Here is a 26,186-nt window from a genome sequence, read left to right on the forward strand (position 1 = left end):
ACGGCAGTGAGGCATCCTGCGCTCTGAGCGACGGCCCCGGCACTGGGTCACATGACATAGGAGGTGTGGTTACATCCAAGAGAGAGTGTCTAGTATTTTTGAAGCATTAGGTTTCCCCTTACCCCCTTAATTTCCACTCATTCATTGCAGCATGTCCGTGTCAGGTGCAAATGGCAGCCATTCTGCTCTGATAGATGTGGAAACAGAGCACTCAAATCAGGACTTTCAAGTTTTAGGGGTCTATTTTAATAGAAAAGCGACATAAAAATTGCCATTTTGTGCTTCTTAAGTACCGCAGTATCTTTTATAGCGTTGGGCTGGATACAAGTCTGTCCCAGCAAGGAGAAAACTGGTATCTTTAACCATGTTTCGCATACACAAAAGACTGCCTGTTGTCCACTGCACATGTGTCTTCTGAAACAAGCGCACAACAGGTACAGCGGAAGGCCCATTGTGCATGCGCTAGAAACCCAGAATGTCGACATTGTTCAACATGTTGACAGGCACCATATCAATATACTCAGAATGTCGACATCTGAAATGCCGCCATGTGAAATGTTGACATTCACAGAATACCGACAATTAGGGTTAAGCATTGCCAGAAGAGTTAGGGTTAGGCTGCAGTAGGAGGTTAGGGTTAGGCTTCGGGGGGAGGTAAGGGTTAGCGTGCGGGTGAGGGAGGTTAGGGTTAGGCACTAGGGGGAGGGGTTAGGGCAGGGGTTTTCCCCATGACCCACCGATGGTGTGCACAGGTACACCCTAATGTCACCTCCTCACCAGTGGCGTGGTCCAGGTCTGTTTTAGGTAGTGTAGTGCGGACTGCAGTGAGTGTGGTCCTCACTACACAGTAACAAGCACAGCACCGCCAGGTAGTACACTCGTAGACTCTCATTGGTTGCTGCACCCACGGCCGGAGCCAAGCTCAAGCTCACTCATGAGCTCCATCTTCTGGCTTCCGCAGTGCAGAGTGGACTGGGAGGATGGAGCAGCAGATGACAACAGGCGCAGGAGCGGGGATTCAGGTGTGTTTTTTTTTTCTTTGTCCTATATATGTAAGGGGCACTGGCACTGCATAGGGGGACACTCTTGGGGGCACTACATAGAGGGGACTACTACTGGGGGCACTATGTAAAGAGCACTACTGGGGGCCCTTCATAGGGGGATCATTACAGGGGCCACTGCACAGTGGGGACTACTACTGGGGGCACTGCATAGGGGGGACCACTACTGGGGGTACTGGATAAGGGGCACTGGGGGGGCACTGCAGAGGGGGGCAGTTATAGGACATAATTGTTTGAGGATGGGGGCAACTATCTGACATAATTAATGGAGGAGGAGGGACAGTTATGGGGCATAATTATAATTGTGGGAAGAGGGGGGCCATTCTGGGACCTAATTAAAATTATAGAATTGGGCAGTTATGGGACATAATTGTGTGAGGAGGGGGCAGAGTCTAAATACCGCAGTATAGTTTAGTGGCCCTCGGGCTCCGTTGAATTTTTTAATGTGGCCCACACTGTCTTAACGGTTGAAGACCCCTGGGTTAGGGGCAAGGTTAAAATACTTACTAAAACTGCCGCTTCTTCAGAGATCTGCACCGGAAGTGACAGTCACTTGACTACCGGGACCCGGACACCGCGATGGAGCCGCTGGAGACGTCAGGACCAGGTAAGTGACCGCTGGGGCACCAGCAACATTAGGGAGACATTCTATCATGTCAATATGTCGTACATACTGCACACCGACATTACGACCATATCATTCTCATTCTGACCTAAAATACTACACCCATTGTCATAAGTTATATCTGTTTGTTATTACCCAGTTTTGTTCTGATAATGTTCCAATTGTAAAGCGCAACGGAATATGCTGCGCTATATAAGAAACTGTTAATAAATAAATAAATAAATAAGTTGGCCGTTACTTATGAATGAAGCGTGGTGCAAAGCAGCAAAGATCTGGCAATTTGCCCTTTTTAAATAGCAAGAAGCCTTTTCTCCTGCTAAAAGCAATAGAAAGGGACTTTACACCTTTTCTAAATACAGCCCTTAATTTTTAAAGTTTAGATGTATGCATAAACAGTGCTCTGTGTAATAACAAGAAACTGAAACAGGCAGCATGGGCTGGTTTCCATAATAAGCGGGAGAAAACTGGTACCACCCTGGTCAGAGGGTTGGTGACTCTTTGGGGCGAAGGCTGCAAATAAACAGCATGGTCCCTCACAGCTGAGGTTACCAGCTAAGTGCTTAAAAGCACCAAGATTCTTCCTGACCCCCAGGGCTGTGGTGCCCGAGGTAACAAAAGAAGATGGAGACCCCAAAGGTGTAAAGTTTACCACTCATGTGGTCCCTAACCCCTGAGCATTTAACAAAATGAGTTTTCTCGCAATTCAGAACTCTGCGTTTTGGATTTCATTTAAGTCCCTCCCCCGTGATTACAGGTGCTGTGAGGTGGCCACAATTGAATGGAAATGACTAGATAAGAATGTTGTTAATGTTAATAACACTATAGGGACAAAAACAGGTCCAAGTTACATGAATTTACCTGTTTTTATACATTTTAAAAGAAATCCAAAAACAAAATTGAAAAGAACCAAAACACCCGAGGGTAGTTTTGGGAAAACTAAAACACGGGGGTCCACACACAAATGTTTACATATATATAATATTCAAGCGGGTAGCACTCTGGACAACTTAAAAAGAAGACTCTGAAATCTGTGTGCAGCAAATCAACATTTCAGAACTTGTATTGGTTCTCTCAAAAGACAAAAGAGGCAATACAAGTTCTGAAACATTGATTTACTTCACACAGGTTTTAGAGTTTTCTTTGTAAGTCGCCTAGAGTGCCGCCCACTTATCTATTAGATGTTACTATTTCTCTGTTGGTTTTGGGGTAATTAGGAGGCCACCAGACGCCATTACAGCTTTATTGCGAGTGCCAGCATCACAATACTCTCTCTGTATATATTAAAAGTTTAGTTGAATAAACAAATCCCTATGACTGCACAAAATAAAAAATAGAATCATCTTTGTTGATCCATTGTAAGCCAAATTGGATAAAAACAACCTGAATAATGACCATACAAAATTACCCACCTGCACATTACAACTTCCACTGCACAATAATCAAAGCTGGCGATCCCCTTTCCCACCAGCCAATTACAAACATTTCCAATTTTAGACGGTTGTAATTGGCTGGTAGTGAACAGGGCCGTGAAGAGCCGGCCCGGGCCCAGAAGGCGTGGCCTAATCGCTGGAGGCGAGGCCATGTCTGCGTAGGAAAAAAAAATTATATTTTTTGCTGTGCGCTGAGGAGGGACTGGTGTTAGCCCCTCAGCCCGACGCAAATCCAGGGGGGGGGCGCGATCAGTGTGATCACTACCCCCACATGCAGAGGAAACTGCTGCTCCGCAGCAGCAGCGAGCAGTCTCCCACTGCAGCCCAGCAAAACAGCAGCGTTTGCTGGGCTGCTAACAGGTAAGAGGGAGGGAGGAGGAGCCGTCAGACCCGGGCCCCTCCAGCAGGCACAGGCCCGGGTATTTAGTACCCGCTCCGCTCACTTCTTGGCGCCCCTGCTGGTGAACAGGTCTGGCTCACTCCCAGTCAGAGCCATGTCTCTAACTCACTTCTCGGCGCCCCTGCTGGTGAACAGGTCTGTCTCACTCCCAGTTAGAGCCATGTCTCTATTGTTCATGTAAGTGAGTGTCATTTTTTTCTACTTGGACTACAACTGATCAAAAATAAGAGATGATTTTATTTTAAATTGTACTACAATGGACCAAGAAATAATAAAAGTATATATTTTGCATTACCATGGGGTTAGTTTTCACTGTAGCAGGTTGACCCACACATAATTTCTGTGTTATAGCGTACAGTAAATCAGCTCAGGCTGTCCAGCTGGAGCTGGTTGACAATTTAGAGGGGCAGTTTTTATTTATTTATTTACAGTATAGAACATGCTGACACGCAAAACAAAATTGGAAGGGACATGTGTATCAATGGTATTTTACACCTGTGGAAAAAATCTTGTCCTGCCTCAAAACTCAACTTGTGTAACGTTTCACGTGTTCGACATTTCACTCATCTCTACACTTCTGAGGTTTCTGTGTCTGTGACAACAACCACACCTCACTTTATACACATCTCTTTCCAGAAATAGTATTCCCTTCCTTTGCAGTAACATAATCTACGTAAAAGATGCAGGTTTATGCTGTGATTTATTTTTGCCTATTACTCATAAAAGCATTCATTAAAGTTTTTATATCTATATGATCACTCCTGTCTCCTCAATGAGAGTGCAGTGAAAGCCTGGGTGCACCCAAATGGCTGAGAGGGGGAAGACAGACGTCAGAGAGGAAGACTGACCCTCGGGGTAATTTAGAAACTGAGGGGGGTAAGATGAAAGGATGGGGGTGGGGCAGAGTGGCAGGACGGGGCTGTGGGGTGGGAGTGGGTGGAGGGGCGCTAAACAGCAGAGGGGGGAGGGCTGGCCAAAGAGAAGGGCGTGTTCTGGGACGGAGACTGAGGTGACCTGAGTCCAATAAACTAGTATTTACATAATAATTGCAAAACCCTAGATTTGTAATAATGCCAATGTCCGTGGAACACTTTTATTAATAAATATAAACATACATGAATCTAGCTCATTTCAAATGCCAAATAAGCATTAACAGCTTTTATCTGTCCAATGCTCAGTGAGTGACCCAATGACACTGAAAGCAAGTGACTGATTTCTGGACCTAAATGCAATGTTAGCAAATATTCACTAATTATTAAAATTCTTGATTATGTTGGTAATTTACCAAACATCCAGTGGAACTTTGACATTTGTTTCATATCAATTTAAAATCAAAGCTAAGATATCATTAAGATATCATAGCTAGTAAGTCACACAGACGCAGTCCTGTCATTTTGGCAAAATGCAATGTTGAGCAATGTTACATTTCAGTGTCAGTAAATATCATACGTGCAGACAGTTTCTTTTTCTCCTCCAGGAGATCACAGAGGGGAGGTCCAGGTGGGTGATACAAGTGCACTGTATCACAAATCGCTTCATGGTGGTCTTGCCGTGATTTCTGCCATCAAGCTGCACTGTGTGCTTGTGTGTGTGGAGGGGTCTCAATGACGCATTTACCATGAACTGCATCATCAAGTCCCCAAACTGAGCACATTTTTGGGGAGCGGGCAGGATCTGGGAGGCAGTTCTACTATATCAGGAGCCTAGAGAGATGCTCCAATAATTTAGTATGTCAGACATTCCAGGAGGGTAAGAAAGTATAACAAATATTCAGCTCCATATCTTCTCTAGTCCATAAAAAAACAAACCTTTTTTGGGGTGTGTGTACAAAGTCATTCATAGAGACGCGGTGCAAGTGCTGGTCAGTAAGTGTAAAGAAATGGCACATGCTATGCATATAGTTGAAAACACTGTTATATACAATATGATATTAAATAGTTATAGGACTAAGGGGGGAATTCAATTAGCATGGGTGAAACAGGAAGGTAGCCTGGGGCTTTATCGTCTGAGGCTATTCAATTAGATCCCTTATTACCCAAACCACTTTCTAATGGGTGCTAGAATGGGGCGTTAAGTGCAATTAACAGTCGTTAAGGCATAGGGGGCCTGCTTCAGCAGTGTTCGCAGCTGCGATTTCGTACGGAACGCAGCTGCGAAAGTATGCTAATGCTTGCCAAAGCTCAGCCGGCATAGGGACGACCATTACTGCTTTCTCATATCCGTACAACCTCGCTCTTCTGCATATACATCGGTACCATCGACACACATCGGCCCGTCATGCACATTTACAGCAGGTCTGGCCAGCCGCAGAAACTGCAATACCCGTCACACACAGTGAGTACTCATGCTGCGTATGCAAATCGCAGTGGCTAATTTATGCACATCCTAAGCAACTGAGTTGAAATGGACAGGCACGCCTGTATTTTTCCGATCACTCCCCCCGTCACCACGCCCAGACACTCACAGCCTGTCACTCACTCTGCGATGGATTCCTCTGTGTGTGCGTAATTGCAGTGCGATCGCAGTGCAGTGTATACGCATGCACAATGGCTAATAATCTCTTGATATGCGTATGTAGTTGCATTTGCGAAAGCAAAATAATCTGTACAAAGGGTCTAAAAATGTGACAAGCATTTTGCCAAATCCCTGTGGATTATTTACACATTACTCTGTGTGAGATCAGTACAATCCCGTTCACTACGGATTATATTATCAAACCAATAAAGTGTATTATGGCTGAAAGCAGCTACTTCTCCAGAATCCATATGCAGATCCTAAACCTCAGATCATAACACTTTGCCAATAGAGTATAGTTTATGCTGATTTATCTTACATTCTTTTAGATTCTTACATCGATATCACATCACTCGTTTTAATGACACCCACAATTATCATAACTGTGTTTGGTGTCTAGATAACATCCAAGCATATACAATGCATTACTGAGGATTTTAAATTGTAGGCTAGAACATAAAAAATCCATCTGATGTTAGAGGACTAACCCAAATACACTTTTGGACCATTCATCAGCAAAGACTACTATGTACTAACCAAAGCAGTAATCACCATTTGCGACTGTTTAATGACTAACGCTAGGCTAGGCCCAGAAGACACTACAACACTTATTTTACTACAGAAGACGCACTGTTTTCTGGGCTTGATTCACTACGGATCACTATTGCGATCGCAGCTACGATTACACATGCAGGTATGCTGCGAAAATTTGCTAATGAATGTAATCGCAAAGCTAGTATAGAGAAGCTCAAAGCCAGCATAGAGACGCCCACTACCGCTTACACACATCCGTAATACCATGCACTCCTGCATATACATCGGGAACATCAAGAAACATCGGCCCCTCGCGCACAATTACAGCAGGTCTGACCTTACTCAGAAATTGCTAACCTCATCGCACGCAGTGAGTACTTAAGCTGTGTATGCTGTCGCAGTGGCTAATTTATGCACGCCCAAGTAACGGCGTTCAAACGGACAGGCACGCCTGTGTTTCTCCAACCACTCCCCTGTCACCAGAAAAATGCTGACCTGACGTCACTCACTCTGCGATGGCTTTGTATCTGCTTAGGTATACCTCCCAACTTTTCAGTATGGGAAGGAGGGACAGGGCACGCGAAAAAGGGACGTGGCTTCCAAAAAGGGGCGACGCCAACTGGAAACGGGGCGGAGCCTCGTGGCTTCCCCCCGTTTTCGTCACTATAGGGGGTGTGCCCAGCACTCTCAGAGATGCTGGGCAGCCCCCCCAGGCTCTCCCTACGCTAGGCATCTGTTCACCTTCTGCACACCCGCTGTGGGTGTGCTCTCCCCAACTTCCCCCCCACCGCGGGACACTGTGACCCGCGGGCGGGACAGTCCCAGAAAAATGGGACTGCGGCACAGTTGGAAGGTATGGCATAGGTGATCGCAATGCTAACTGATGTACGCGCACTACGGTGCATACGCATGCTATGCACCATCGACCGGTCTGCGTACGTGATTGTAATTGTGATCCATGATGAATCAGGCCCTCTATCATGAAGAAGTGAGAATTGCATGGACCTTCATCCTGTTACTAGGACAGCTATGGTAACAGTGAAATGGATGATGTCCTGGAGGGAAGCATTCCTCCTAGCAACAGATGTTTGTACAGGAGCTCACACTAGAAGTAAGGTGGGCAGGCGCTGAGACTGTGTGAGAGAGTATAACCTACATCTGTTATCTACAAAGTAGTGCCTGCATTGCCTGGCTATAATGAAGAAATGTAAAGTTCCCATATTTCCTCTGTCTTAGGGGGGAAGCAAACAGCATTAATATGAAATATTCTCTAAATGTGATGTAAGTGCTGCAAACAAAGGCCTCTAGTGTGATCTTGTGATGGGGTCTGAAATGATCACAATGTTTCCTATGTACCTAACAGATGTAATATTGCATACACACTACTAGAGATTTTGAACTATGTGTAGTCACCACATTACATAGCAGAAATTATATGAGCACATCACAACCCGTGACATCATTTGCCACCCTATGACATCCTATCCAGTATACAAGCAAGCAATAGCCTGTACCGTAATGTGAGATCACTCTGCTTGGCTACATACTGTATACACATCTGCAGACCAGTGTGAATAACCACTATCACAAACCAGTATTTTATTCCTGATTATTTATGTGATATGCATGGCTACTGTACATGTATATAGACACCAATATCAGTCATATCTGTATCTACTGTACACACTAACATCTGTCATACTAAAAAACCTAATTACAAGCCAGGAATCTTATTATACCAACACCTTTACACATTTGCTACCTCCCCCTTTGCAGCATTTATTAACTCTACATGGTATGTGCTGCTTCACACACAAAGCCCTGAAAGCCGAGCACTGCCAGCAGCCCAGTGGAGCTGCCTCTATTTTTAGCTGCAGCTGTCAGTTTCACGGCTATGTGAAGCATCATCCTTTGGATGAGTGGTTTGTACAATGGGAACAGGTCCCCTCAAAATAGTAGAATAACCCATTCAGAGCCAGAGGAGGCCCACAGCACCGATAGTGGAGGAATTATTACAACAGCATCACAAAAACAGACAAGCAACAAAGCGAGTAGAGGTACCTAAACATAGCAAAGTGTCCTTACATTGGTGCATGCTCTTGATACCTCAATATGGGATGAAGAGTCTAGCAACCTCCCTCTGCACAGAGATGCATCTCCATGTTCTGTAGAGCCAGAAATGATGTGTATAAAATGGCTGGAGCTTAGCCCCGTAGATCTGCGCTGCCTCTCAGAGAGAAGGGTAGAGATAGCAGCAGCTACCTGGACTCACCATCCCCTCTCTGCCGCTGGTCCATGCCAGGTTCTGTCGATCCATCCTGAGCGATGCTTGTGGCCCCTTACTCCCTGGCTTTACCCCCCTCAATAACAGCTGCAATGTCACATCTGTCTCCCTCTGCGTTATCACCACATTGCCTCCTAGCTTTGAGGGGTTTTCTTGGGTGTTTGAAGGAGACCCTTTTGCTTTGTATGTCTCTCACTCTCTCTCTCTCACACACACACACATCCCCTCCCCCCTCTCTCTGTCTCGCTCTCTTTCCCCTCCTTCTCACACTCTTTATTTTCTCTGACTTATCAGTTTACATTCTTTTCTAAATACTGTACCATTTTTTTTTAAATGTCATCATATCATCTATTTTTTTACCTTTTTTTCCTTTAATACAGTTTTATTCTATCTGACACAATTAACAAACAATATTTTCTTTTTTAACCATTTTATTCTAATATTTTTCGTGTGTATTTTTTGGATTGATATCTATCATACAGTAGTTAACAATTAATTTAGTCACTTAGCTGAGTAATGATATATGTTTGACTATATGGTTTTACGGGATGTAGTTGGCATCCCGACGCTCAGAATACCGGCGCCAGAAAACCGAAAAAGTCAGAATCCCGGCTGCACTGTAAATGTAATAAATGTATTAACTAAATGTGTTTCATTCTTGCACAGAACACGGTATAATTATATCTGTCAGCGTTCTATGCGCTGTGGCAATAACAGTCATCTGCCTATACATCTAGTAAGTTACTAATATAACCTACAGATCATGTTAGTTTATTTACCTAAATATTATTACAATATTATTATTATTATTATCCATTGGTAACAGAAGTATTCTAGCCGGCAGCTCTGTTTGTATGTCCCCAGCCTTTTCCAGAAGCAGATTCAGATTAGATATAATAGGGTTGTGCCCATAGGACCCCTTCCGGCCCTATTCTCACCACCTATATATACAAATCAATATATAAAATTACTATAGTTTATATAGCATCACAATTTTTCACTGCGCTGTACAGAGAATATAGGTCATTCACATCAGTCCCTGCCTCATTTGAGCACACATTCTAAGTCCTCTTAACACACAGGTGCACATGCAGACACACTATGGTTAATTTTTGTCACAATCCAATATACTGAGAGGCCCATGAGCTAACCCTGCTTCTGTACTGTAATATCCTGCCCTGTGGTGTATTTTACCATGAAATACTGCTCACAGAAATCATACAGGACCTCATGGCTTGCTGCCAATTCAGGAGCTCATTCAGACCCATTTGCTAGATTCATACGCTCACACCCAGCGTATGCAAATTCAGCGCACACCCAGCAAGGCAGGCGATCGCAAGGCAAGGCATAAGCATGCCCACTATGTCTTGGCGTGCGATCACTTTGTGTATGCAGACGCCCACCAGCCTGTCTTAAGACGCCCACATGCGCATGTCATCTCCAGGAAGTGTATGCAACCATCGGTACATAGAGGACCATAGGAAGCGAATGCAGCGCTTGAGGTTGACTATACCCTACATCAAGCACTGCGATCACTTCAGTGTGAAATACAACCAGGTGATGTGTACTATGATGCTGCCTGTTAATTATGCACGCCTCTGAAATGGTGTTAGGACACTCAGGCACGCCTGCGTTCACACCTCCACTCCCCCGTTTATAATATCCAGCCCCTGTCACCACCCAGAAACAGCTTCTCCTGTCAGTCTATGTGCAGCGAGCGAACGCTTCCCGAGCTTTTGCACTGGTTCAAGCACGCGCACTGCTATACACACGCATGCACGCAATGCGAACCATCGGCAGCTACGAGCAAACGCTGAATTAGGTCCTCAGTTCTTGCTAGTTATGATCTGTAATTTACAATTTATTTTTTTTGCAGTTTCAGGAAACTGAAAAAGCATAACGACATAAGTTCTGACCAGTGGCGTAACTATAAATTTTGCTCCCCCCTGCCAAAAAAATTTCTGACACCCCCCCCCCCCTCCATGCAGGGCCCCAGGTAGTGGTCCCCCTATGCAGTGCCCCTTACATAATACCCCCAGTAGTAGACCCACTTATATAGTTCCCCCAGTCCTAACCCCCAGCAGTGCCCCCAGTAGTAGTCCCTCCCAGCAGAGCCTCCAGTAGTAGTCCTCCCCCAGCAATGCCCCCAGTAGTAGTCCCCCACCAGTAATCCTCACCTATGCAGTGCCCTCAGTTGTGGTCCCACAAGTGCAATGCCCCCAGTAGTGGTCCCACCAGTGCAGTGCCCCCAGTAGTAGCCCCCCCAGCAATGCCTTCAGTAGTAGTCCCCCCCCAGAAATGCCTCCAGTAGTAGTCCCCCCACAGTAACACCCCCAGTAATAGCCCCCCCAGCAGTGCCCCCAGTAGTAGTCCCACCCCAGCAGTCCCACCCAGAAGTGCCCCCAGTAGTAGTCCCCGCAGCAGTGCCCCTAGTAGTAATCCCCCTCTATGCAGTGTCCCCCAGTAGTGGTCCCACCAGTGTGCAGTGCTCCTAGTAGTATTCCCAGCAGTGCCCTTAGTAGTAGTCCCCCCCAGCAGTGCCCTTAGTAGTAGTCCCCCCCCAGCAGTGCCCTTAGTGGTAGTCCCCCCCCAGCACTGCCCTTAGTAGTAGTAGTCCCCCCCAGCAGTACCCTTAGTAGTAGTCCTCCCCCCCAGCACTGCCCTTAGTAGTAGTCCCCCCTAGTGCCCTTAGTGGTAGTAGTCCGTCCTCCCCCTCAGCAGTGCCCTTAGTGGTAGTAGTCCCCCAACCCCAGTGCCCTTAGCAGTAGTCCGCCCCCCCCCCCAGTGCCCTTAGTAGTAGTCCATCCTCCCCCCCAGCAGTGCCCTTAGTGGTAGTCCCCCCAGCAGTGCCCCCCGCCCGGCCAGAAACACACACACACACAAAGAAAATAAAACTCCGCTTACCTTGATCCCCGCTCCGGCATGCTCCTCCGTGCAGCGTCCTCCCGGGCCGACCCGCTCTGCATGATGGGAGAGACGTCATGACGTCTGTCCCATCACGCACTGCAGGAGCCGGAAGCCCGGCTCCCGCAGTGGGCGCAGCAGCCGATGAGAGTCTGACAGACTCTCATCGGCTGCTAAAACAAACACACAGCTGCCGACGCCGGCGGCTGTGTGTTTGTTGCTAGTAATGTAGTGCGGACGGCACTTATGTGCCGTCCACACTACCGCCCTGCCTGGGTGACAGTAGGACCTCTAGCATATGTCTCCTCCTAGGCGGCGGCAATTTTGGGAGGGCTGTTTTCTGCAGATTTCATGCGGACGGCCAGTCCGCATGGAATCTGCAGGCAGCCACCTCGCCCCACAAGCCTCCGCGCCCCCAAGCCACGCGGGGGCTGCGGGGGCTGTAGTTACGCCACTGGTTCTGACCATCATCTAATATCAGTGATCATCGATGATCCAGGTAACAGTAACTAGACAAAGGATCTACATAAACATGAGTGAATACTGTACAGACTAAAGGGTTCATTTACTTAAAAAGAAAAACCCTATCTTATCGCCATACTATAGCCTCCTATTTAACTAGGATACACGGTGGTTCCAGCAGTCAATTGGGTCTATTTACTAAACCTTGGCTGGAGATAAAGTGAACGGAGATAAGCCAATCAGCTCCTGACATGTCACAGGCTGTGTTTGAGTTAGGAGCTGATTGGCTGGTGCCTGACCTCCGTTCACTTTATCTCCATCCCAGGCTTAGTAAATAGACCCCAATATCACTGGGTAGCTGATTACCACCCAATAGCATGTGAATCTTTATATACAGCATACATACAATACATGTAAATTGCATATTTCCAGAAATCACATGTATGTTAATGTGTGAGCTTTACTTTAAAGGATGAGTTAATTAAATTGTGTACAAATATTTTGTTAATTACAGTAATAACGTGAAACTACCACGTACTCACAGTGGATGATACCCCCATCCGAATTGCATTACTGACCTTATTGGCTGGGAAGCAAGAGAGAGCATATGACCATATAGGCTGTCACATAATTGAGTCCATACTTGCCTACTCTACTGGAATTTTGGATAGCTCTCCTGTACCTCCAGTTGAGTAGACCAGCCTTCCAGAACTGGGGCTTGATGTGGGATTCATGGTGAATCGAGTCAATGTGAGCACGTGCCCCTCTGCTCATTGCACAAACTGTGACATTGAGCAGCATGGATCAAAGCCGCAATGATGTGATTCCCGATGCTATGTCCCCGTCTACCCTCGCACCCCCCACCTGGATCGCCCCTCTAGTAGACCCCAGAGGGGAGAATTAAAATTTGCGATTAAACGTGAGCGGTAGCTATGCAATTTTCTAGCCGATCACAATCAATATTGTTGATCGGTGGTGATATATTTTATTTCTAAAAAATTTTTTATTATGACTCTTTAGCACATAAATAAAAGTATTATATAGTTTTGCACAATTATACATAACAGATATCATTGTACAGCACTTAGCATAATTTTGATACCGTACCATACAAAATTTCAACAATATAACATAACACATATCTCTGATAATATAGAAACTGAAAAATTATCTATCAGATTTTAATAATTGAATCTTGCCACCATGCGGATAGAGGCCCCTCCCCTCTACATCAATATCGGCGCGTCATTATCCACCATTCTTAGTTCGAACCATGATGTGGGAGAAAAAAACTTGTGGAGCAGCTGCCTTGTACTCAGTGGCAGAGTGGTCACATAGCTCTCCCACATCTCAAAAAACCTACCAACCCTGGTCTCCCTCTCCAAGGATGCCTCTATCCAGTCCATCCTGAAAAGATAGAACAACTTCTCTCGAAACAGAGAGAAAGGAGGGGTTTCAGGCTGAATCTACATCTGAAGGATAGTTTTCCTTGCTGCAGCACTTATTTCCAAAAGAAGTTTACGCCCTCCCCTAGATACACTTTGATCTGCTGGCAATATGCCCATTATGGCCCACTCCGCAGTAAAGGGTAAAAAGTTCACTAGGTGTTCAATTGCAAACTTTCTGACACCCAACCAGAAGATTCTCACTAGGGGGCATGCCCAGAGACAGTGAACTATATCTGCATTTTCTCCCTGGCATCTATAACATCTGTGTGAAGAGGAAGACCCCATCAATAAACTTCTGTGAGGGCTTATATATGACCTATGACATATATTCAAAAATAGTTCTTTGTAGGAACTAGATGGTATGAGATGACAGGATTTTTCTAATGCATTAAGTAAATCATCTATTGACAATTCTGGAAATTGGTACAACCAACGAGACAGCCCTGTTACTCTTAGAAAATTGTAGTGCATAGAAATGGCCTTAGATATGGGTGGAGGATTGGCCGAAAAGGAGTCTAAAGAGTTGGACCAATCTTGTACAGAAAAAAATTTAATCTTTCATCGGTGGCGATATTTGTCCCATACAAATCCTCAGGCACGGGAGGGATTGTTGGTACTATTCTACTGTTGAAGTTTCTTATGGGTTCTTTTAGTATACACTTGTAATAGATGAGGAAGCACCAATTAAATATGTGTGGGTTGCTTTTGGTTATTACCCCTTGCTAACTGTTTCTGCTATACATCATGCAAGACACAAAAATTAAAAACTAAAGAACAGCAAGAAAATGGTTACGAGGTCCATCTTTATTAAAAAAAAAAGTTCTTCCCAGTGGAGGATGAAGTGGGGAGACCAGCCAGGGCATCCATATCACCTAAAGACAGCTGAGAAGACTATCTATTTATGCTGGGCACTGCCGAAAAAAAGAACACCCAATATGATCAGTTATCAGCACGCTAAGATTTGAGATTGGTCGAGATGACAATCTCGGGTGAGTTTAAGCATGTTTTTCATCTTGCAAATTTACTAAAAGGCAAACTCTGATGAGTTTGGGAGAGAGTTCTCTCTTCTCACTTGTAAAACTTGGGTGAGATCGCAAACTTGAATCTTATCACCATCGGACAAACTTGGAAGTACTTTTCACCTAAAATATACAACTCGCAAAGTTACCAAGAATCGAGAAGACAATCGCAGGTGAGATGACAGCAAACTCTCTGCCAAATTGATGTTTTAAACACTCACCTCCGTAGCTGCGAGTTTGCCAGAAACATACACAGATCAGTTGTTTTCGCCTGTAAATATTAAAAATAGGTTGTTGTTTTTTTAAACTACTTAGGGGAGGTGGGAACATCTACAAGAAGGGGTCCCCCCTCTCCCGAAACCCCAGGCTTGGTCTGAAGCCCGGGACTCTTCCCCGCACCCCTGGAGGGTGGGTACGGGGGGTAATAAAGTGTAAAATAGAAGAAAACTATTGTATTTTACAGTGGAACTACAGGTGCCAGCATGCCTGCCCTTTGGCACTTGTGGAACTACAAGTGCCAGCAGGCGGCCAGCACCCGTACCCCCACTGTAAAATAAATAGTTAAAAAACCACAGTACACACACACCGTATCTCGTAAAACTTTATTCCATACACCTATCCCACTCACACATACTTACCTGTACCAGCCAGTCTGTCCTCTTCTCCCATGTAGATTCCACAGATTTCCCTGGATAAAAGATCCCATACTCACCTCCATTCTGGTGCCACTCTCTGTAGCATCCAGGGTCTTGGCAAAACAAAAAAACGACTTACGCGAACCATGCCGAACAGGTGAATGTATATGTTGTTACATATACTTACACCTCGCGAAATGACAGATGACCAAAATCATGTGTTATTTCTCATGGGCCCCTAGCCAATCAGCAGCCGCTTTACATGTAGCGGACGTTCATTGGCTGGTTCCACGTGGGTCTGTTTCTTAGTAAATTTGCGAGATGAAAGACGGGAAAATCACCCGAGACTCGGCGATGCAAATCGAGATAAAAAATAAAACAAATATCGATCAAGCTCGAATCTTACCCCTTGGAGTTAATAACAACATAAAAGGCCCGAGAGCAAGAACTTCATAATAAAGACCGTCAGTGCATGCAAGATCCTCGGCTGAGAGTTTCACACTGCATGTTACTATCAGTCACTGTTTGAATGAATGAAAATCATTATTATTATGATTTTTCTTTATTAAAGTATATTCAAGTATATTTATTGAATTTGAAATGGTAAAAACACACATATACATATAAACAAACACAAGAAAAAAAACAATGTACAATAATAACAGCACAAGAACAGTGCACATTTTGACTAAGATACTGAGTAAACATAAGTAACAACAAAGTAAAACAGTACATATATGAAAAAAATTACAATGAAGAAACAGGCAATAAAGAACAAACCCAGAATGTGGTGCAAACCTACTTATATGTAATGAGGCAACGGGAACAACCAAGGAGACAGGGTAAATATCTCTTAATTTGGATAATCATCAGGGTCCAAAGCATATTTAGAGGTCTGCCACAGGAACCACACCCATGTCAAATTCTAACAGACGTTCCATATAATGTTAATATGAAACAATGGAGTTGAACAGACCTATCCAGGAAGGAAGAGAAGGGCCTTGTGAAGCCATCCACTTCCTGGCAATACACACTTTGTGAATTAATGACATACGTTTGCAGGTAACTGTTTAGGACATCGGCAAGACCAATACCGAACAAGCTAATTTTCAGGTTGACCAGGCATAATCTATTTCCAGAAGTAGCCACACAACCCAGCATCTGAGACGAGAAATTAGCAATTAAAGGACAGGACCAAAGCAGATGCCTAAACATCAGCACAACTGCCTCACAATTAGGACAGAAAGTAGAAGTGGAACCTCCAAGTCTTTCCAGATGTACCTGAGTGTAATGCACTCTATGGAGTATTTATAATTGTATCTGCTGAAATCTGGCATACGCCATAGCAATACAAAGAGAACCAAGAACAAAGCTCCAGTCCTCATCCGTAAGGGGACCCATATAAGAATCCCATTTAGAGCTTAATACCGGCAAACCACCGAAGCTGACAAAAGGAGGAATAAGTATATCAGATACGTTTTGTAGAAAAGAGAGTATGTATCAAAGTACGTAAAGGTAACTCCACCACGCAGCGTTGCCCCCATCCCACACAACGCATGTATGAGCTGAAGATAACAATAAAACATACACTGGGGGAAACCAAAATCAGTGTTTAGCTGGATAAAGGCACATAAAGCCCCCTAGCAAAACATCTGACCCAAAGTAAATACCCCTGAAGACAACCAAAGAGAACTACCCTCCAGACCAAACAATTCAGAAAAGGTTTTATTCCCCCCATAAACGAGAACATGAATATATACCAACAGTCCCAAGGACCTTAAATGCTGCTAACAATACCTTCCGTGTCTGATCCAACAGTGAAGGGTAGCCTGATAGAGGAAATCCTGCAAGAAAAAAACTGTAATGGGGTAAAAAAAAACTGGCCTGCTGAAGTAGCACTCAGTGAGCATCTCTATAATCTGACTCACCCATCCAATACCACAACTGCACTAATTGTGCAGCCAGGTAAGAAAGTAAAAAATCTGGAAGGACTAACCCACCTTCACCACGAGGTCCACAAAGAGTCTTATATGCAATACGGGGACGCTTGCACATCCAAACAAAGATGTCACACATCTAGCAATCTTAGTAAATCGAGAAGGGGGGAGATACACTAGGGAGTGTTATAGAACATCAAGCATTTTAGGCTGAACAACTATCTTCACCAGATTCACTCTGCCCGTGACCAACTTCTGACAGACATGCGTTTTATGTTTCAGGAATTCAATTTGGGGTACAACATTCAGGAAAACATAATTAGTGACATCATGAGAGATGGTAATGTCAAGGTATTTAAATTGTGTACACCACCATAACGGGGAAGTATACAGGGATAGTTGAGAAAAAGTGGAAAGCACAGGAGACACCACAGATTTACTCCAGCTAATCAGAACACTCGAGAAAGAACCAAGCATATCAACCTTTGGCAAAAGATAAAGAAGCAAGGTAGTAACATGCGATATCATTATTTAAGTGTCATAAATATTCTTACTAAGGGGGAAATTCAATTGTTATGTGGGCGCATGCCAATCATGGGCACCTGAGAGAGCCATTCAACTGTTGCTCAGATCGGGCACAAGTGCCCAGATTTATGCATACAGAAATCTGCTGTTTGGACATGCTGCACAGTATTATAGACAGGGTTTAGCCACTTTATGGGGCTAAACACGATGCATATGGGTGTTGACAAGCGTGATGACCGAGGCACTCACACCCAATCGGAGCAACAACTGAATAGCTCCGTCGGTCACAAACTGCCATCAGGCGCCCCAAAACAATGGAATTCCTTCCCAAGTGTCACTAAAAAAAGGATTTTTGGCTACTTACCATTGAATCCTTTTCTCTGAAGCAGGCCGTGGGACACAGGACCACGCGCCTGCAGGCCGGGGTCAGAGCCAGCACCCAAAACAAACAGTAGCCTCAACACCAAGCCCCTCCCACCGCAATCCCACAATGTCAGTACTTCCCTAAAGAGTCCAGAAAAGAGTAGCAGTGACCCAGTTAAACTTTTAGAGCTGCCTGACCAGACAACTGTACACCAAAACTGGGCATCGCCAGAAGCAAAAACATGAAAACTGTAAAAACAAGCAAACGTGTGGACAGAGGACCAGGTAGCTGCATGACAGACCTGTTCTTCCGTAGCCCAGTGTCGCCCAGGAGTTTGCCACCGCCCTTGTGAAATGCGCTGACACCCGGTCCACTGCCGGTCATCCCGCACTAGAATAAGCTTGAGTGATGACCGAGCTGATCCAACGTGCAATGGTCTGCTTTGTAGTCGGCCAACCACATTTATGTGCATCGTAAAGAACAAGCAGATGATATCGAGCAGAGCTAGATCATCCCGGTCCCATGAAGTAGCTGAAGAAGGAAAAACAGGAAAGACAATTTCCTGGTTTAAGTGAAAAGCCGAAACAACTTTCGGCTGAAACATAGGGCCCAACTGACTTATTCCAGAACTGACTATGCATTAATTCACCCTACTGAACAACACTGTCTATTGCCTCATAGATGCAGCTCTTGCAGATTGCATTTCCCCCCTCCTATTGCAACGATCATTACATTAATGCACTGAACATCAGTTATTGTTACTGTGCTTTTTATCAACTAAATAACACCAACAAAAGCACATTAAAATAGAATGAATGACTTGTTCCCACGAATGCATTTTAAATATTTGAATGTGTTATTAGATTATTAGAATGGGAAGGAGCATTTTCAATGCATTACTATGCTATAACTTAATGTAATAGACTGCATAGCTCACACACATAAAAAGTGTTAATAGCATGTGTAACATTTATATGCTGTTTTTAAATGCTTATAATGTTAGGTAATTGGTTGTGTCTCCAATATAATAGGAAACTCTTGTTGACTATGTAGTATGCCAAGTGAGCTGTCAGATATTGCAGAGGGGGAGAGACCTTCACATAAGGCATCTAGAGCTACACGACTACTCATGCAGCTTGTAAGGACCAAGGTCTGAATACAGGTTCTGGTAGCCCTAGGTTAAAATACAGCAGCACCACGACCACCACCACCACCACTACTGTTCAGAGTCACAACAATGTCAGATATTTTAGGGACCTATATAGAATACAGAGATTCCAGAGACGGTGAGTGAGCATTCTAGAGAACACTATACAATAGAGTCACTGCCATATAATACACAAAGCTATTTATTCAACATAATAATCCCATGTACACAATATTATATGAGGTCCTCTTCTCAAATGAGTACACCAGGAACTGTGATTGTACACGTATTTTATGCTTTCTGTGGTTTCTAGAAGTTTTATATATAGTTTTGTTATTCTTTTTTTGTATTAAAATGTATATTAATTTATCATATGACTAATAAAGAGAAAAGTATATATTTTTATATGAAAGTACAGAATACTTCATGGTTAGATACATTGTAAAATTCATGCTTATAGTGGTATTTAGAAATTGCAATGCAGCCAAAGAAAGTTGCACTTCTGATGATGGCAGTCAATATGATTTAAAATGTACAAATGATTTATTTTTTTTTGCAGTCTTTGGGTACTATGTATGTATAAAACACATACACTGTTTTAAACAATCACTTTAATTTGAGACACATTTAAATAATGAACCAAGTTTAATTTCCATGTATCTTTTTCAAACTTCTGTATTTAGCTTTTCTACCTACCTATCTATACTTTTATTTTATTTCCTTGCTTATCTTATTAATCTATCTAGCTAAGCATCTGCTATTTTATTACAGTTACTTTTTCTGGTACTACCAGCTTCATTCATCCACAGAAGCCATTTGGTCACGGACGACCTGCTGGTTAGAAGTGCCACATATCCTTTGAACTTTCATTGATTTGAGGTTGTTGGACAGACTGTTCTCAACTTTATAACCATCTTTTAATTGCATACAGTTATGTAAGACACATGCTACTTTGCTACTCAGTTGCATTGGGGTATGCCGAAAACGCCATTTATTGGGATGCAGACCGGAAGCCGATGGCCGAAATGCAGACTAATGACAGGTTAGGTTAGGGGCTTCGGGGGGGGGGGGGGGAATTAGGGTTAGGCTAGGGGAAGGGAGGGTTAGGGTTAGGCTGTGGGGAAGGGAGGGTTAGGGTTAGGCTGTGGGGAAGGGAGGGTTAGGTTAGGCACCCCCGAGGGGAGGTTAGGGTTAGGCACCCCCCCGGGATACTTAGGTTTAGGCTGCGGGGACAGGGGGGTTAGGTTTAGGCATTTAGGGGGGTTGGCGTTAGGCACTAGGGGGGGAGGTTAGGGTTAGGCACCCCTAAGGGAGGGTTAGGGGGGGTAGGGTTAGTTATACTTACCTAAATCCCCTGCCGAGATTTTTGCTGTCGGTCTGCAGTCGTCAGGTCATTCATACTGATTCGCATTTATTGACCAAAAGCACATTCCCCCATGCACTTGTCCAGCCTATAAATCAACATTATTTTACTTAGGTGCATTCTCATTTTAGAGTAATGCCATAATAATGTATTACCTATCTCAAACGCCTCATCAAAAACGAAACAGTGAAGCATGGGCAAATCATTGTGGCCAGGGGGATGTAGTCACGATGCCGGCGGATGGGATGCTGGACGTGGATACAGACGCCGGAATCCCAAAGAGGATGAAGATGCCGACGTCGCTATCCCGAACAGGATGAAGATATCGACGTTAGCATCTCGACCGCCGGCATCCCGAAGGTAAGTATGCGGCTTAGGTTTAGTGGGGACGGGGATAGGCACCCCCGGGGGGAGGTTTAGGGTTAGGCACCCCTGTGTGGAGGTGAGGGTTAGACTACGGGGAGTGGGGGGTTAGGGTTAGGCACCCCCCCGGGATACTTAGGTTTAGGCTGCGGGGACAGGGGGGTTAGGTTTAGGCATTTAGGGGGGTTGGCGTTAGGCACTAGGGGGGGAGGTTAGGGTTAGGCACCCCTAAGGGAGGGTTAGGGGGGGTAGGGTTAGTTATACTTACCTAAATCCCCTGCCGAGATTTTTGCTGTCGGTCTGCAGTCGTCAGGTCATTCATACTGATTCGCATTTATTGACCAAAAGCACATTCCCCCATGCACTTGTCCAGCCTATAAATCAACATTATTTTACTTAGGTGCATTCTCATTTTAGAGTAATGCCATAATAATGTATTACCTATCTCAAACGCCTCATCAAAAACGAAACAGTGAAGCATGGGCAAATCATTGTGGCCAGGGGGATGTAGTCACGATGCCGGCGGATGGGATGCTGGACGTGGATACAGACGCCGGAATCCCAAAGAGGATGAAGATGCCGACGTCGCTATCCCGAACAGGATGAAGATATCGACGTTAGCATCTCGACCGCCGGCATCCCGAAGGTAAGTATGCGGCTTAGGTTTAGTGGGGACGGGGATAGGCACCCCCGGGGGGAGGTTTAGGGTTAGGCACCCCTGTGTGGAGGTGAGGGTTAGACTACGGGGAGTGGGGGGTTAGGGTTAGGCACCACCCCGGGAGGGTTAGGTTTAGGGTGCAGGAAGGGAAGGTTAGGGTTAGGCACCGCTGGGGGGAGGGTTAGGGGGGATAGGGGGAGGGTAAGTATACTTACCGGCTCCTGTCAGGATTTTGCAGATCGGGATGCCGCTGTCGGTCTTCTGACCGCCGCCATCCCGTCTGCCACCACCCCGTCCACCGCCATCCATACCCATTCCATGGCCAGGCATACAGATGCCATGTCGCAAATGAAGTAAGCCTTTTTATATTAGAATTTTGGTATCTACAACTACTAACAAAACAAAGGACAAACATGTTATAAGTGAAATAGTGTCTTCCACAGCATAATGACAAACCATCCATATTACTTTGCCATCATTGCTCCAGGTGTTGTGACAATAAAGTATATTATCAGTCTCTCCTCTGGTGTCTTGAGTGGTATCAGAGTTTGGTCTCATTTGGTCACCTGGCTGTCCTCTCTCTGTACCCCTCGCTCCGCTCAGTCAGTTGTACGGCCTCCCTGTCTTTGATCTTGGTCATGTGTGCTGTGACGCAAGGAGGTGTCTATTTCCTCCAAACACCTCCTGCTACATTTACATTTTGTTGGACAGTATTGCACAGCTCCTTCTGTGCGGCTCTGCAATACCATCCTTCTCTGAATCAGGCCCAGTATTCTCATAGGAGCATCTAATCGTCACTGTGCTGGGCGTTCCTGGGCAGTGGGTAAACAGACGCACAGAGAGGGTCTGTCTTATGGACATGTTATGTGGCGGGGGTCTTTGCTGATAGTGGTTGATGGTGAAGATGGCTATGTCTGCAAGGTGCAAACGCTAGGAAAGGTAGGGCAGCCTGTGTGTTAGGGCCTGATTCAGAGTAGCACACAATTCACAAAGGGTGTTGTTGCGATTGCGACGGTTTTGGAAAAGAGCTGGGTGGCTAAACAGACATAGATGACATGGTCCATCCTATGGGCGTGTTATGGGCGTGTCGCTGATAGTGGTTGCGTACACAGACGCTCAATCGTTCTCACTGGAGGCCATATTCAGACAAAAAATCTGCACCTGCCATATGTTTGGTGCAAGTTTCGATGGTGCATCCAATGGTGGTATCAAAAGATGCACCAAGCGGTATTACAGCATCTATAGATGCTCAAAGTGGGCGTCTCTGTCCTTGCACATTAATACGCACAGATATACACCAGGGAAGGGGATTGCAGCTGCATTTGCAATTCACAGACAGACAAAAGATGCAGCCGCGGATGCATCTGCGACCACTTCTGCATCAGCTCCTTAGTATAAATTAAGTGTATTAGCAGTAACGTGCACTATTTTGCTTGTGGGGTAGCATTGGGGGGGGGGGGTCTATGGCTAAGGAAGGAGGCCTAGCAGTGTAAATATCAAGTTGTCCAGAATCTGTGGGCTACATGCAAAAGCAGCCATCATTACCCTGCATGCAACACAGTATGTCCAGGTGCAAAGTTACCTGCTTTTTTTGATTTACTCCCAACAGAATCCCCTAGATTCAAACTTACCAACTTTGCAGAACTCCTCCCCGGGAGCAGCCCGGAGAGGAGATTCTGCAAACATCTTCGGGGGCGGACTGTAGATGTCATTAGGCCCCGCCCACATCAGGAAAAGAGCGCGATTTGTTGGTCCACGAGGAGGAAGTGGAGCTAAATTAGGTGATTTGCATAATTTTTAGCCCCCGTCCCCTCCCAACATACCTGTGAATTCCTGGGAAGTGGGCAGGATGCGAGAGACCAGCCTACACTTTCAGGGGTGCGGGGGGGGGCTACCCAAAAAATCTGGAGCCTCCTTACGACTTCTGGGAGTATAGGTAAGTATGCCTAGATGTCATTCTATACACAGCACACTTCAACCAATGAAACAGAAGTCTGCACAAGAGTAATGCGTGTAATGAAGGGGCTGTATTTGCAATTTCGACATTCATAATGTCGACAGTTATGATGTCGACATTGTTGAAATGTTGACAGTAAAACATGTTGGCATGTGCAGAATGTCAACATGTTCACAATGTCAACATATGAAATGCTGACATTCTGCACAGAATGTTAAAGTTAGGCTGCAGGAGGGTAGAGGTTAGAGGTAGGCACTAGGGGTAGTGCTAGGGGTAAGGGTTAGTCATAATTACCACTGGAAGTGACGTAGGATACGCTGGAAGTCATCATGACTCCACTACCGGGCCCGGAAGACACTGCTGGAACCGCAGGTCCCATTGTACAGGTAAGTCACCACTAGACTACCAGGGATATTTTGTTGACATTCTATTCATATCGACATTTCACTTGTGTCGACATAAATTAATGCTGACATGGTCAAGGTAATTTTCATGTTGACAAAATCTATAATTCAGAGGTAGTTGCAGTGCCGATGTTTGCGCAGTTGAGTAATAGTGGCATGCACGCCACTGAGTGTACGCAGAGACTATGGTTGCGTATAAGAACACTCACTTTTCAATTTGCAACGGACAGCCATAGGAATTGAGCGGTTACTGGGGCATGACTTGAAATAAATAATAGGCCGTCTCAAGGGCGTATCAGTAAACGCTGCTGGGTTCTCAAGCGCAGAGCCACAACCACAGAAGACATGTTTAGAGGATTTTCCAAGGGAGACACTGCGCCAGCCTAAGGCTGTGGTAAGTGCAGATGATGGAGTGTTTACAACCCCTGGCGAAGTTGCACAAGCATTAAAAGTGGACGTCTCAGAGCTTGCACAGTCTGTCATATGCACAAGGGGAAGTTTGAAACTAGAATTTGCATATTACGGCTGCTGTGACTCTGCAAAAACCTCATAGCCGCACATACATTAGCATCCACCTCTGAATCAGGCCCATTATACTTGTGTTTGCCGCTCTTCAAAATATTTCAAAATATATATTTAAAAAAATGCATCTCTACAGCAAATCAAATGTGTTTGTTATGAGTTTTTATTAGTTTTAAGAAACACATTTGAAATCCCAGTGTATGTGACATAACATTAAAGTATACGAATACAAGATGTTCTAGAATAATTAGCTTCTCCAGGATGGCCGTTATACTGTGAGCGTGTTGGCGTGTGTATATCCCCAATATGTCTGTGACCGACGCCGGTCACAGACATATCGCGTCAGGGCCACCCCCGATCACACCATGTGTGGGGACCGCCCGATATGTCGGACTTCGGATTCCCCGTCGCATCTCACGGTGCCTATCGCACCGTGTATGGGCCGCATAAGTCAGTCACGGCACCAGCACAGCTATTAGCACTGAAAATGTAGAGACCCTGGTGGCTGTAGAATACAGTGGAGTAAGTTACGGTTGTAAGAATGGCTGATGGAGTGGTTTCTCCTAGTAGTAAGGGGTAACCATGCTCAGCCTATCAGCTATTACAGCCATCTATTTGGTAAAGTAAAATAGCAAACAATTATATAAATACAATGACTAGCAGTTTGTACAGGATGCACAGGATACGAGCGGCCTCTGTCATTGTGTCGGAGTAGGACATGTTAATTCTTGTCTTTGGTAATACAGGCAGAACAATCAGGAAAAGGCATTGAAGGCAAAAAATGGCTTATAATAAAACTTATATTGTTCAATTCCAGGACCATACTGAGGCGGCGGCCCAATTTCTGCCCCAGTGACACCTTTATCCAGCTTGTGGGGTGTCTGGAGAGGTGCCAAGTGTGACATTAGGCCACACCCACTGTCGAAGTACCATGGTATGGCACTGTTCAGCATTAACCATACCTGCATACATTTTGGGCCTCCGGTCCGGAGAGGACATCCTAAGGCAAAGTGCGGCAGACATGAGCGCTGCGAATCCCATCATCGGCCTCGACCATTTCCCCAAAAGATAGAGGGTAGCGTACCCCAAAAATTCATGAACCTCCGAACATTCAGGGAGAGTAGGCAAGTGTGGTACTAACCTGACATTTTTTTTTGTTTAAAGGCAATACATTGCGTGCAATGTTGCAACAACAACAAAAAACACATCAAAATAGGTGAACACCTAAATATGTAATAACTTCAGTTAAGTAATACATCATTGATATATATTATAAATGTCAAATTTTGACTTTACTTGCTCTTTAAATTTTGACCATAGTTTAAGCATCATCTTGTAATTAAGTTTTTTCCTTTTTATGGGATGATATATTATCCACTTCAGTCTCAAGAGTCCCTTTTGTTGCAGGATTTGTACCTGCTGATTGATGCACGATCACTTTATCAGATGCCGTGATGTAAAATGTGGCTCTGCAGATTTTAACCTTCTCACTGCATATGAGCTCACACAAAGAAGCAAAACAAGATAACCTATCATTTATTTACATTCAATTAATGGAAAAACCGCACATTAAAAACATTGACCATTATTACAGTGAATATGGAATTGTATGCAATTGTTTTGCTGCCAA

The 26,186-nt window shown here is 44.8% G+C and overlaps 1 protein-coding gene across 4 annotated transcripts in view; it reads right to left on the bottom strand.

Annotated features, from left to right (window-relative positions):
* ARHGEF9 (Cdc42 guanine nucleotide exchange factor 9) overlaps positions 1–26,186 on the bottom strand; it is a 500,659-nt gene that overhangs the window by 244,942 nt on the left and 229,531 nt on the right. Inside the window, exon 1 of one of the 4 annotated variants that reach the window (XM_088445577.1) lies at positions 8,650–8,799. The exons of the other annotated variants lie outside the window; for them this stretch is intronic. The gene's annotated coding sequence lies outside the window, so the exon portion shown is untranslated. Of the gene's footprint in view, positions 1–8,649; positions 8,800–26,186 lie in introns of those variants that run through there. 4 annotated transcript variants of the gene reach the window in all.

Source organism: Taudactylus pleione, unplaced genomic scaffold (genome assembly GCF_031769625.1).
Source record: "Taudactylus pleione unplaced genomic scaffold, aTauple2 ptg000381l, whole genome shotgun sequence".
Classification (NCBI taxonomy): domain Eukaryota; kingdom Metazoa; phylum Chordata; class Amphibia; order Anura; family Myobatrachidae; genus Taudactylus; species Taudactylus pleione.